Here is a 13,038-nt window from a genome sequence, read left to right on the forward strand (position 1 = left end):
GATTGGGTTTGGTTTCCATAGCAATGGCCACAGACAAGTCCAATTCATTCAATGGTGCCAATGAATATGTATTTTTATGAACATTCAGCCGGTCTGTACAGTTTGTATCTCGTTTACATCATGAATCTGACCTTGCGGTAGGCTACCATCGCTGATCGTGTGTCCTTCAAACATTATTGTAACACAAAGAGTCTAAACAGTGATGTTGAAACAGAACAGGAGAGTGGTAATCATCCCCAGCCATAACAGAATACATTATTCTTGGCCACTTCATGTTGCTGTGGAAACTGTTAAAGAGTCAGTAGGTCTGCCGAGGGTGTGCAGATAAACACGTCACTGTGTGTTTGTGTGGCTTGGCATACTATGTGTTTTTATCAATTTAAAAGCCGAACCGCCCGGCAGCAGTGCATGTTGGACAAGTTAATTTGAAAAACAGATGAACAGATTCAAAGAGATTGGCGGTGGGTGGGTGAGAAAGAAAAAGGAAAAGAAGTGGCGGAAGGAAGAAAAATGGACAGATGATGGCGAAGACGGAGTGGGGAGGGGGGAAGAAAGAAAGAGTGAGAGATGGAGTGAGGATAGAGTCTGGATTAGAAGGAGTGAGTGAGAGAAAGCTTCAGATGTAGAGAGATTCTATTTGTACCATGTGTGTTCAGTATATATAGATTGTTATTGGGGCTCTCTGAGAGGTGCGATGAATTGCCTCTATTAATGAAAGTGTGAGCCAGTGTGTGGTCTCGGATGCGGGCAGCGCGCACAAACATAGACACACACTACGCTCCCTCTCCAGGCTCATATCATTACCCATCATTACACCCCCCATTTGGCATCAGCCGCCCTGATCGATCACGGCCGATAACTCTGTCTCACTCCAGGCCGGCCTATCTATCTCTATCGCACTTCTTTCATATCTTACTTTCTCTGTATCTCTCTTTTTTCACACCACATCTCCTCTCCCCCTGCTTACCCCCCCCCCCCCCCCCCCCCTCCCTCACACGCACATCTCTCTCCTGCCTACAATCTGTATCAGTTTCAAAATTACTTAAATCGCCCGCCCACCCTATCCTCCTTTGCTTTTTAGCTTTCCTCTCTCTAAAGTATCTCTTTATCTGCCGTCGGCTAAATCTCCCTATCTAACACTCACTAATCTCCTGCTGACTCCTCTCTACTTGCTGTACCATATTTCCCTAACTCATATCTCTCCTTTTGCCACTGTGACAGGCATATCAATCACCTTGTTTATCTATTTGTTGCTGACCTGCTTTCAGCTACACTACAATACGCCTCCTCTTCTTCCTTTGTTCCCTCACGACGTCTTTCATCTTTCTCTCCATCTCCGTCACCTGTCTTGCTCTCACTTTGGGCAGCCTGGCCACACCAGCTGTGACTTTGCACATGACTCACCCTCGCTTCTTGTTCCTCCTCTCTTCTCCTTTCCAACTGCCTCCTCAATCTCCTCCTCTTCTTCCTTCCCTGCACCTCCTTATGCAAAGAAAGTGGTGCTTACATCCAAACGTAAAGGCCTGGGACATGGCTCAACAGTCACTTTGAAGATAAAAACTGTTTTTCATGTGTGCAAGCTTGTGTGGTCAAGTGAGAAAAGATTACAGACAAGCAGGCGCGGAGATGAACACTTGAAGTGAAAAAAAGAACTAGACTTCATTCATGCTGATCTCATTTGTAGGCTTGATAACACAGCCTGAGAAGGATCAGAGCGATCAGCTGCTTTTCTCCTCTGGCTCCTGTCCCTCGCTTTACTTCAGTCTCTTACTTGATCTAATGATGCTCTTGCTTGTGTATGTTTCACATTGATTCTAATTCAGTTTGGATGGAGCGGGTCTTTCAGCCAATTGTCTGCAGCGAGGGCCCCAGATGGATTTTTTGTTTCTTCTGCAGCCTTCAGAGATTAATGGGAGGAGGACGGCCACGCTGGCCAGAGGAGAGCAACAATCAAACGTTTCAATAATTCCATATTTACACCTTCTCAGGTAAGATAGTAATAAAGAAGGAGACAAAAGGGGGAGAATAAACCACATTGTGTTGCAGAGAGTGAAGCACCTCCCTCCTTTGAGAAAAGGCATGTCTGTGCTATTTAATGTAAGGTAAAAACATGGAGAGGGAACTTTGATGAATTATCATTAATCATGGCTTCATCATGCATTTTGTATTTATGCAGGTATCTTGATGACAGAGTAAACACATCTAAACATGTCTTTCCATAAACTAATTAAAGCCAACTTTACAAAATTGTTGAGATCCAGGGCTCCAGATCTCTACCAACACTAGTCTAAGAGGTCGCATCATAGCTGTCATTGGGCAAGAGGCCTTTTTTCGACTTTGAACAGGGTGCCAATAACTCACAGGACTGACATAGAGATAATCAACCATTCATGCTCACACTCATGTACAGGCAGTGTAAAACCTCACAAGTTTGTCTTTGGTCTGTGAGAGGTACCTGGAGAAAACCCACACATGCACAGGGAGAACATGCATGTTGGGGACCCAGAGTTATGACAGCTTAACAAAAAACAATGCACACCATTTTTCACTGCTATAGCAAAGCATGGCACATATTGTGAGAGGACTTGGAGGTAATCATAAGGCTGAAAATAAATCTACACCAGACGTCCGAAAATTGGGAACTTTCATGTTACAGTATCACTTTTAATTGCTTCTTTTTTTTAAAGTGACTTGTTAGTTTGTTCAGTTTGCTGTCACACTGAAGTTTTTATTCTGTACTTTTTGCAGACAAGGTTTGAGAATAATTCTAAAATAGAGGTATTTGTTAGCAAAGAGTGTGACTGACTGTGAGGAGAGTGTGGTGAGGGGTGGAGGAGCTTTAAAATATTTTCATCTGCCCAAAGGGGACCCATGAGGAAGAAGTTTGTCAAATGCACTGGTCTGAATGTTAAACAATCTAAAGTGAAACAGGCTGTATAACTCCTGTAACAATTCTCTACATGTACCTTGCAAGACCACTGCAGAGTCAATGAATGGTCTACAGCAGGGATGGGCAACTTTGGTCATGGGGCCACATTAATTTAATTCTCATTGCCAGGGGGGCAAATTGTAGGATACAAAAACGATTACAGTCAATTATGTCACAAATCTCATCATATACCAGTGATCAAATATTATTATGGACATATTCCTGGTTTTCAAGATTTCATGGCAGATTTTGTCATGTTTTCTTCATGTTCCCAATTAATTGACATGTTAAAATTTATCTGAGATCCACATTTAGGGTTGATGGAGGCAGCATGTGACCCCTCTATCATGCCACAACACACAGCCTTTGTATCGTACATCTGCTTTGACACAGATGGTGTGTTTTCATGAACACTGTTGTGACATTATTCCAGCATAAAGGAAGTGTGTGTGTGTGTGTGTGTGTGTGTGTGTGTGTGTGTCTTTCTTTGCACAAATCCTCAAATGTGTTTTAGTGTGCATTTGCTTGAGTCCTGAGGCCTATCACTTTATTGCACTCATCTCATGTCAAAACACTGGTGACTTGCCAGACGAGCACTGTGTGGTGATGTCATAAAAAAGCACCCTCAAGCAGCAGGGCCCAGAGTCCAGGATCCTTGGCCTCATAATATCCCTGTCCTACTGTCTGTCTGCATTGTTTCCTGGCTCTCCCAGCTCTTTGAGCATCTGGCTGAGAGAATCTCTGGAGGCCGGGCTATAAGCCCAAGACTTGCTCCCTGCAGGCCGTCTCACTGACAGGAGATCAGGCTACATCAGTGTGTGTTAGAGGTACAGCGGGATCTGAGGGATGGATCCTATTTCAGCTGATCCAGCACACTGAAAGCCGGTAGCCAGAGACTCACAAAAAAAAACAACTTTGTACCCTTTCTTTGTGTGTGTGTGTGTGTGTGTGTGTGTGTGTGTGTGTGTGTGTGTGTGTGTGTGTGTGTGTGTGTGTGTGTGTGTGTGTGTGTGTGTGTGTGTGTGTGTGTGTGTGTGTGTGTGTGTGTGTGTGTGTGTGTGTGTGTGTGTGTGTGTGTGTGTGGACATGTGTGTGCGTGTGATGTGAGTGGGATTTAGAAAAAGACAGCAGTGAAAGACAGTTGAGACAGTGTGAGAGAGCCAGTGAGAAAAGAGAGAGAGAGCGAGATGGAAAATATGTTTGCCCTGTTTCACACCGTTCTGTTTGTGTGGGAGTGCATTAACATCTATGTGGGCTGCAAGGGAGGCTGAATATGCAGAACAGTTGGAACAAAGGCTAATAACTCTGGAGCTGCTGTGCAAAAAAGATGGTACATTTCTTTGACTTTTGTGGTAGCCAAACCGACTTTTGTGCAGTATGGAGGAGGACCACAGGTTTCAATTATTCTTTAAGAAGTTTAGAGAGCTTATCTGAACCATGGGGAGAGATATTTGGTCTCACTACTTAGCCTTCACCGATCTGCATTCATTGTCTTTATCTACAGTTCATCTGTTATCCTGTAAAGTAAGTTGAAGTAATGTTAGCGCTAATACAACATTGTATTAAGCAGCTAAAAAGCTTATGAAACAGTATTAAATGTGTAAGGAACAAGGGCAGGTGTTTTAGAATTTGGAATGATTTATGAATTCAAGGCATCAACTAAAATAATTTGAGCGGAAATTGAGAGGGGGAAGAGAATATTAATCGCCCTAATGAGAATTTAAGTGGTTGACGACACAATGAGAAATCTTGTAGGGAAATTTCCCACCTTGATGCTGGGATAACAAAACATCCAGTCAGTGAATAGTTTCCACCTGTCACTTTTGAAATATCTTTTTTCATCACTAAAATATCTCGTGAGCCATTGAGGAGTTGAGCAGCGTGGAAGGCATTGTTGCCATTTTGGTACGAGTGTGCGCAAAAAATGTAAGCCTTATGTTGCATTTTGTCAGAGTGTGTGAGTGGGGAGCTGTGCATCAGTGTGCTCCTGTTTGCAATAATAGCCTACAGTACATACAGCGCAGTGTAATAATGTGTGTGTGTGTGTGTGTGTGTGTGTGTGTGTGTGTGTGTGTGTGTGTGTGCATGCTTTCTTTTATTTCAGTAGTGGAAGGTTGCTGGCAGTAAAGGGATTTGAAAAGTGTGATTTTGAACTTCTTCATGTTAGAAGTCAGTTTGATCAATGTCTGCTGCAGCTCTCTCTTGCTGCAGGGCACAGTGAACCACTGATAAATGAATTCCTCAGTGTGAGTCCACGGACTGATGTGTAGGTGTACAGTGAGAAAAAAAACAAAAGAACAAAAGCAAATCTAAAAGTGTGTGTCTGCATTGCGCGGTAACGCATAATAGCTTCATAGTTTTTATTTTGTATTAAAAGGTGTGGGTGTTGTGTATCTGTGAGCTTCTGCATCCGTCTGTGTTCACTGATTGAATCACATATTCAAAGCCTCTAATTAGGATCATCTTACTCGTGGGCTCGTTGTGGCTAACAAAGACACCAGTGAGTCTCTGGACTTTATCAGCCAGTCGAGCCGTGGAGCCGGGCTGGCAGTCAGGCCTCGGTGCCCAGCCTGGCCCCGGAGCCCGTCGGCCTGCAGAGGAGCCCATGTGCAGAAAACCTTTTAGAGCTCCAGCAATCCGATTAGGGCAGCTTCTTTTTTTCTGCTGCACTGTTGATGCTGCGATAAGTGTTCTAGCGGGCTCCTCAGATCAACTCTAAAAGCACTATTTCATTAAAGCAAGAACTCAAATTTCTGAGTGGATCATTTTGGGTTTCTTCATTCATTTTGAGGAGGTGAAATGGAGTGGGGAAGCTTGCATACATGCAAACAGACATACATAGGCAGACGTATACAGATGCAGGATGGGAAATGGCGCTGCTGGATTAAAGGTGGAGAAGCTGCTGCTGACAGAGTGAAATGTTGCTGAGGGAAGGCTCAAGGAAGATATTTTTTACACCTCGGATTTAAAGAAATGGATAAGAATAAAAAAAACATCTGTGTATTCCAGCTCTGTGTGTTTATGATTGTGGTCTTCCAAAGACAGGTACAACTTGAAAAGCGGCCATATTTACCTCTAAGTGTGCTGGCAGAGCGTCAGTAGGATGATGGATGATGTCTTCATCGGTGGCCAATTCTCTGAAGTTGTGGTTTGAGCGCTGGACTGAAAAACAAGATTACATTTAATGGACATTCACTCCCATCCAGAATTAACTGCAGGCTAAACACATACAGCTGCACATAACACACGTCCAACAAACCCATTCAGTGGCCAACGCTTAAAGATAGGGCTGAGAACCACAACAACATCTAATACCATTACTTACAATTTTTACAATAAAGTTTTCAGTGAATATTGTTTCTATGGAGAGATCCTGGACTGTCAGCTGAACAGAACAATAAAAGTTATTTTATTTTGCAGGAAACAATTTGATACCAATTTCTGTGGCAGTGTGCAGAAAATGCAGAGTATGTGGGATCTCAGTGAATAAGATGCAAAATGTTTTATTCAGGAAAATGTTGTATCTCCAACACAAATTAGAATGCTGTTGCTTCATTGTGACCTTGATTTGAACTGATGTGGAGAAAAGAAATGTGCTTTTATATGAACTTGCTCTTTACACAGGAAATGTGTTCTTGTAATGATGATTCTTTGGGAGCAGAACACTTTAATTTATAAAGTAAAACTTATGATGAAATTATTCATTTGATTTGCAGAAAGAGTTTTTTCCTTAATACTAGGAGTTACTCGTGCCTAACCTTTAACCATTAGCCGAAAGAAATATCCGTTTCTCAGAAAATAGGAGCGACTTAAAAAGTGTGAACGATGAGAAGTGCATTGCTGACAAGGTGACACAAACGCATTGATAAAGCATCAGATTACATTCATAGTTGCAACAAGCTATAATTGATTCTGACAATTACTGTGCACTGCAGGTAACCTACTTAATTAACATGCTCCTAATTGAACTTTTGTCTTCTGTTAACAATTAATCATGTGCTTATATAGTCTAGTCATGCTTTCTGTTCTTCCTCCTTCCTCTTACATGCTAATGTTATCAATGAGTCCACATAACCTCTGCTTTGAAATAAACATGCCAGAATGGGGATTGACTCAGTAATAAGGTTTCCAGCCAGTTAAGTCACTAAATAGGTATGCAGCGCTGGCAGCAGATAGCTATCTTCATCAGAGGGTGACCTTTAGCGTGGCCTCTTCCTGTATAGTTTTCCTCAGGGTGCGTGGATGTGGGCAGTGCGTGGCTATATACAGTTGGAGTACTCAGCAGGATCAATAGCTCTCTCTAAAGCTGTTTCCAGACACACCTGCTGTACCCGGGGTGGCCTTTGTGACACAGAGATAAAGAGAAAACACTCCCCAGGCTGTTAGTGTCTGCTGATCCCCTCCTGTCCCCCCTTCGCCTCCTCCTCCTCTTCCTCTTCCTCTTCCTCGATTTCCACCTGCACACGGAAAGATGGATAAATCAAACTCGCACGACAGACAGGAAAGTATTGCTAATATTTTCATGATCTGCAACATTATTGTCTTGACTTAACCTTTCCTTAAAGGCAAAGAAAAATCCCCCCATCCATCCACGCTGGACTGTGCTGAGACAGCTGAAAGAGCTGGAGGGCGGGGTCCATGTATATTTACTAACTCTGTGCTCCATTAATCAAAAGACACAGCATGTTGGCTCCACCTGTCTGTCAGTGTCCTCTCACATTCTCAGGCCACTTCCTCTCCTGCAGCCACTCCATGCTCTCACACACTCAAAATGTGCATATTTAAGGAGAACGCTCTCCTCTTTGTCTTCCATGACTCTTTTTTGTCCCTGGGCTTTTGTTGCTGACTCCAATCTTCCACCTTTCACCGTCTTTTCCCTTCCTTTTTAACCCCCCCATCCTGTTTCTTGTACAACTCTTGTATGCAATTTCCCCATGCTCCTGGAACAGTAGGAGTGTGTAGTATGAGTGTGCTGTCCAGGCAGGTTAGAGAGGGTAATTTGAGCCTCTGAGGGCGCCGTGGGGCTTGGATCTAGTTTTGGAAGGTGTGCTGACAGTCAGCAATCCAGCACTGATCACACCAAAGTCACACAGATCTGTAAGATGTGTAACATCCTCCAGGGAAGATGGGGTTAGTGTAAATGAGTTAAGGAGAGAGTGCAGAGAAAGAAGGGATTGTAGTTTTATCCACATGGACAGAGTCAACAGAGATGTCACTTTGCACCGAGGGCCATGTTAGCTTTGGAGCTGAAGTCCATTTGCACCTGACACGAGGGAACAGAAACTTTTCTGCTTGAGTTCACATGTGTGCAGGATAAAAGGGACTTTTTGGTGCGTGTGTACAGTTTGAGCATATCTAGAAAAATGTATTTTGATTGTGCCACTCTGTTAATGTTGAGAGAACAGAGTGTCTCATCTAGGAGCTTAGATTTGACAGAACAACTGATGCATACTCGATGCACACACACACACGCACGCACGCACGCGCACACACGCACGCACACACACACACACACACACACACACACACACCCACACACACACACACACATACACACACACACACAAAAGATAGTTGGAGCTGAAGTTGGAGTTTGAGTAGACAAGCGTCTGGTGTAGAAGCAGTTTTAATATGTTAGCCTGTCTCCCTGCTGGCTTCCCCTCCCCCTTTCAGGGACGGCACTAATGCCATTAAGTGTGGGACAGATCTGTTCCATGTCTGCAGGCCTGCCAGTCTACTGGTCTGCCCCGAGACCACTCTCCATCTAATCCTATCCTCTCTCTCCCTCCATCCTCCGCCTCCCCTCCACGCCAGAGACAGGAAGAGGCGGCTGGGAGAAAAATCTAATAAATAAATGAGAGGATGCAAGAGGAAAAAAATATATAAATTAAGTTCTCCGTTCTCGTAAATCATGTTGCCAACTTCCAGTAGACAGGAGGGCGGAGCTTAGGGGAGAAAGAGAGGGAGAGAGCATAGTAGGAAGAGGGAGGGAGAGAGGGGGAGAGATCGTGCGAGGGAGAGAAAGAGGGAGAGAGTGCGGGAAGCGTTTCTGTTCCACCCTCAACCTAGGCTCGGCTCTGGAGACTCGGCGGCGAGGTGTTTTTAATTGATTTTTGATTAGATAGACATGAGGAGGGGGGGTTTGTCCATTAGCATGAAGGGAATGAACCTCTGAGAGGAAGTGAGTGAGAGAGGGAGGTACAGTGAAGGAGAGAGAGAGACAGAAGCCGAGACAAAGAATAGTCAAAGACACTGTGAAGCGAATGACAAGTAAATAAATGTAGATGCATATTTGATATGCACCGATGGGATGGAACATTTTCCCTTCATTCAAACTGCTTTGCAGCTTAATTGACTAAATTATTTGCTTTAATTATACATTATTACCCCTGGGTTCTAGGTTTTCACAGATAACAGAACATTTTCAAACCTGGAGAGAGACTGAGGCTATAGAAGCGCTGAGTTTATTTCAGGATAATCCTGATAACATGGAAAGCAGCTTCTTTGTTTCCTCCTGGGCTGTCACAGCTCAGAAATATGCTCTGAACAGCGTAGATAGACAGCAGTTCCTTGGTAACAATGTCTTTATTGCTGTTATACATCCAGGTACAAATATATGTATACATAATCTAACTTTTTGCAAGCTGAAGATAACACCCACATTCCCCCCTCCATGGAAACGGTGCAGAAAAGATAGATATTTAAGTTTTGGGAAGAAGGCTCCAGGACTCCTGTTGTCTGAAAGCTTCACATACAGAATTACATTAAATGGGTTGATCTTGACTGGAATTGACAGGTAGCGAGTCTGTAAGTCCTGTTAACTATGCTATCCTTTCCCAGCTGGGAGCGTCTGATCAGAGCACTATAGCAGGAGGATCCGCGGGGAACGTCGGATTTTCTTGAAAATTATACAGGAAAATAAACGACTAAAAATAAAATGCGGTAATATAATTTAGTTGTTATAACCGTTTAATTGCATCACAAAGGAACAACTCTCAGGAAGAAAAAAAAGTAACACGTTGTTTCTCATAGAAAAGAGAGGTTTGGTCGATGTGTTTTCATACAATGAGCAGAGGCTGAACAAAAGATCGTGCCTCATCTACGAGCTTATAAAATAACTCCTTATAGTTTCAATCCTATTAGTTATTTTTTGTGTGTGTGCATTTTTAAGGTTCAAAGTCTTGTGCAATAGCAATCCAAGATAGCAATGGAGTTGGACAATCTCACGCTGGATTCATTGACCCCTTTGAGGACGACACATTCAGGAAGTAAACCTGCATTACCACTAAATGGAATCTCTTCAAAATAAGGCTCACTGTTAACAATTCTGTATCTGATTTAACGAGTTAACGTGAAAGCAAACCAATGATCTTCAATACCACTGCTGCTTCACATTAAACCTGTTGAAACATGGTGCAGCTTTTCTGTTGCAGACTCTTGTACTTGGCACCGCCATTTTTCATCCCAAATTGGCCTATAAAACAAAACAATAGTCATTTCTGAAAATGTGTGTCTGCTGACCATTTTTCTATTTTTCAGGTGTGTAATGGAACACGAAGCAGCAGCCTTGGTGAGCAGTCAGATGAAAGGCTGCAGGCAACAGACTCCACACCTCCAACTCCTCGGCAAGGTAACTCTGTTTTTTTTCACCCGCTGTCATGTGGAAAACTACTTTTGCCACGGACAGCGTGGAATCACATCATGATGGCAGTTATTTTTACAATGACTTTGGTCTGTCTATGCTGTTAAACTGATACAATAGAGTCTCTTCAGTTCTATTTCTTACATATTAGCTGCTCAGATAGAGAGATACTTTATTTATCTGAGGGAAATTCAAATCAACTCATGAAATGTTTGCAGTAGATTTAAATCACATTTACAGATATCACCAATTTTAAAGATAACTACTTTAAACTAAGGCTATACCAGTATTTTCACAGGGGTCTAAAAGAGAGCTTCACATTGTGGTGCCACGCTCAGTCTAACTTGTTGGAGGAGTCTAGCGAGTTAGAGCCTTCAATTTCCAACTGATATCATAAAGAGAGTGTCCTTCTCTCCCTCACAGTGGCCCTCCCTCCGTCTCAGCACAGTTATTTGATGTTATTTGGAGATCGAATGGTATTGTTCTAGCTCGCTGAAATGAAACATAAACTGTTCCACGGTTTCAATAAACTGCTCCAAACATGTTTGGTGTGATCACACTCTAAGTGTCCCCCTCAAGCCAACTGCAATCGACACAGAAGCTCCTGCATCCGTCTCTGCTCACTGAGAAGGTGCTGAAGCTAAAACCTGGTCTCACAATTTCAATAAATGACACATATTCTTGAGCGAAACACATTTCTAGACACAAATCTGTGCTTGGTAGGTCTGTGATTTGTTAATAAATCCCATTTGCACGCTTGGATACATTTCATTTGTCAAGTTTCTCACTTTTATCAACCTGAATAAATAATGATTTGTGGAATTCACTGAACAAAGATCTGTTTCATGAATTGTACAAAGTTGTCTTTTATTGTTGCATTGTTTTACAGATTTCATATTATTTATCAATCATCAATATTTCTTTAATGTTGTTTAAAAAAAAAGTCAAATCACCTTTCCCCCCTCTGTGATCACTTAGTCATTCTCAAACATGCATGTAAACAGTCTGCATTAATAAAGGACAAACAGAAGGGAATTTACTGCAATGTGAAGGAATCCCATGTAGGAAAATCCCAAAAAGCAATAAATAAAATAAAAACACTCTATTCTCACACACACGACCTCTCACATATTGATCGCTGTTCAACTAGAGCTTCATGCACAGCATAATAATAACCAACAGCAAGCACAGTAGCGTTGATATATTTTTCTTTTCTTTTTTTCTATTTGTCTTCAGGTTTAGTTTTAATGGCTGAGCAGACCAAGGAGAGAAACACAACACGTTATTCTCCAACCATAAATTAGATTTGCACCTCCAGCAAACTTTCACTTTGCTTCTTGGTAACTTGTCTCAGTTCTCATAAGTTTTCTAGTCTCCAGACGCCCCCCCCCCCCCCCCCCCCCCCCCCCCTTCTCCTACCTCTCCCCCTCCACCATGCTCATCCTCCTGGTCAGTGAAACCGGTCCCAGCTGCACTTAAACAGAAAACCAAGAGCTGCGGACGTAGACACATTCACACACTCCCACTCCCTCACCGACTCCCTCTGAGGCACGCAGGGTTAGAGTAATATCCAAAGTGCAGGTGGGACCTTGCTTTTGTAGCGAGGCTGAACAAGGCGTGCGGAGAGCATGAACAAAGTAATGGAGTGATGATCACTGCAGAGATTGAACAATCAAAGTGGGGAGGCCGGTGGTGGGGGCACTCATGGACTTGGGGAACTTGCACACTAATTGTATCTTATGACTAATTGGTAAATTAGTGAAACCTATTTCAAGGCGCCAGGCTTAGCTTTGGGGGACACCCACAGCTCATTATAGACTCATATTCTGGGCAGAGGAGGAGAAAAATAAAGGAAATTATACAATTGCTCAGGTGAGAATGGCAATTAAGCAAGTGCTTAAGAAGAGGCGGAAATGAAGCCTCATACACGCATAATTTACTAAACTCTCTTGTGTCCTGCTTTAAATCACCGCTGATCCAGGGCTGGTATTTATGCATGGCATGGTGAAGGGAACAAGCATCCTATGTGTTTTGTTTTTTCTAGCATCCTTGCGTAATCAGAGTGCGTATGTTTGTGTGGAAACATGTGTGCATGAGCGTGTTTTCTTCCGGTGTTTGGATGTAAATATGGGTATTTATGAATTATTACTCAGGGTGAAGTCCATGCAAGATTGAATCAATTACTTAAATGCAAATTGCGGAACTATCTAATAATGTTACTGCACATTTCATATACAGTCAGACCGCTCTCCCAGTGAAACCATAAAACACCTACCCTGAATAGTATTTTTACTCATTGATGTTATGATTCTGAGCTGTTTAGGTCTTATTCTGTGAAGAAGCATTTCGCCTCAGGAGGTAAGAGGATGCTATCAAAGACCAAATAGTCCTGCAGGATTTCAGAACGGAAGAGGCCAACTTTGCAGAGAGAAATACACTGCATAATGTAATGCACAGGAGAAATGAT

The sequence above is a fragment of the Labrus mixtus genome, chromosome 20 (genome assembly GCF_963584025.1).
Source record: "Labrus mixtus chromosome 20, fLabMix1.1, whole genome shotgun sequence".
In the NCBI taxonomy this organism is placed as follows: domain Eukaryota; kingdom Metazoa; phylum Chordata; class Actinopteri; order Labriformes; family Labridae; genus Labrus; species Labrus mixtus.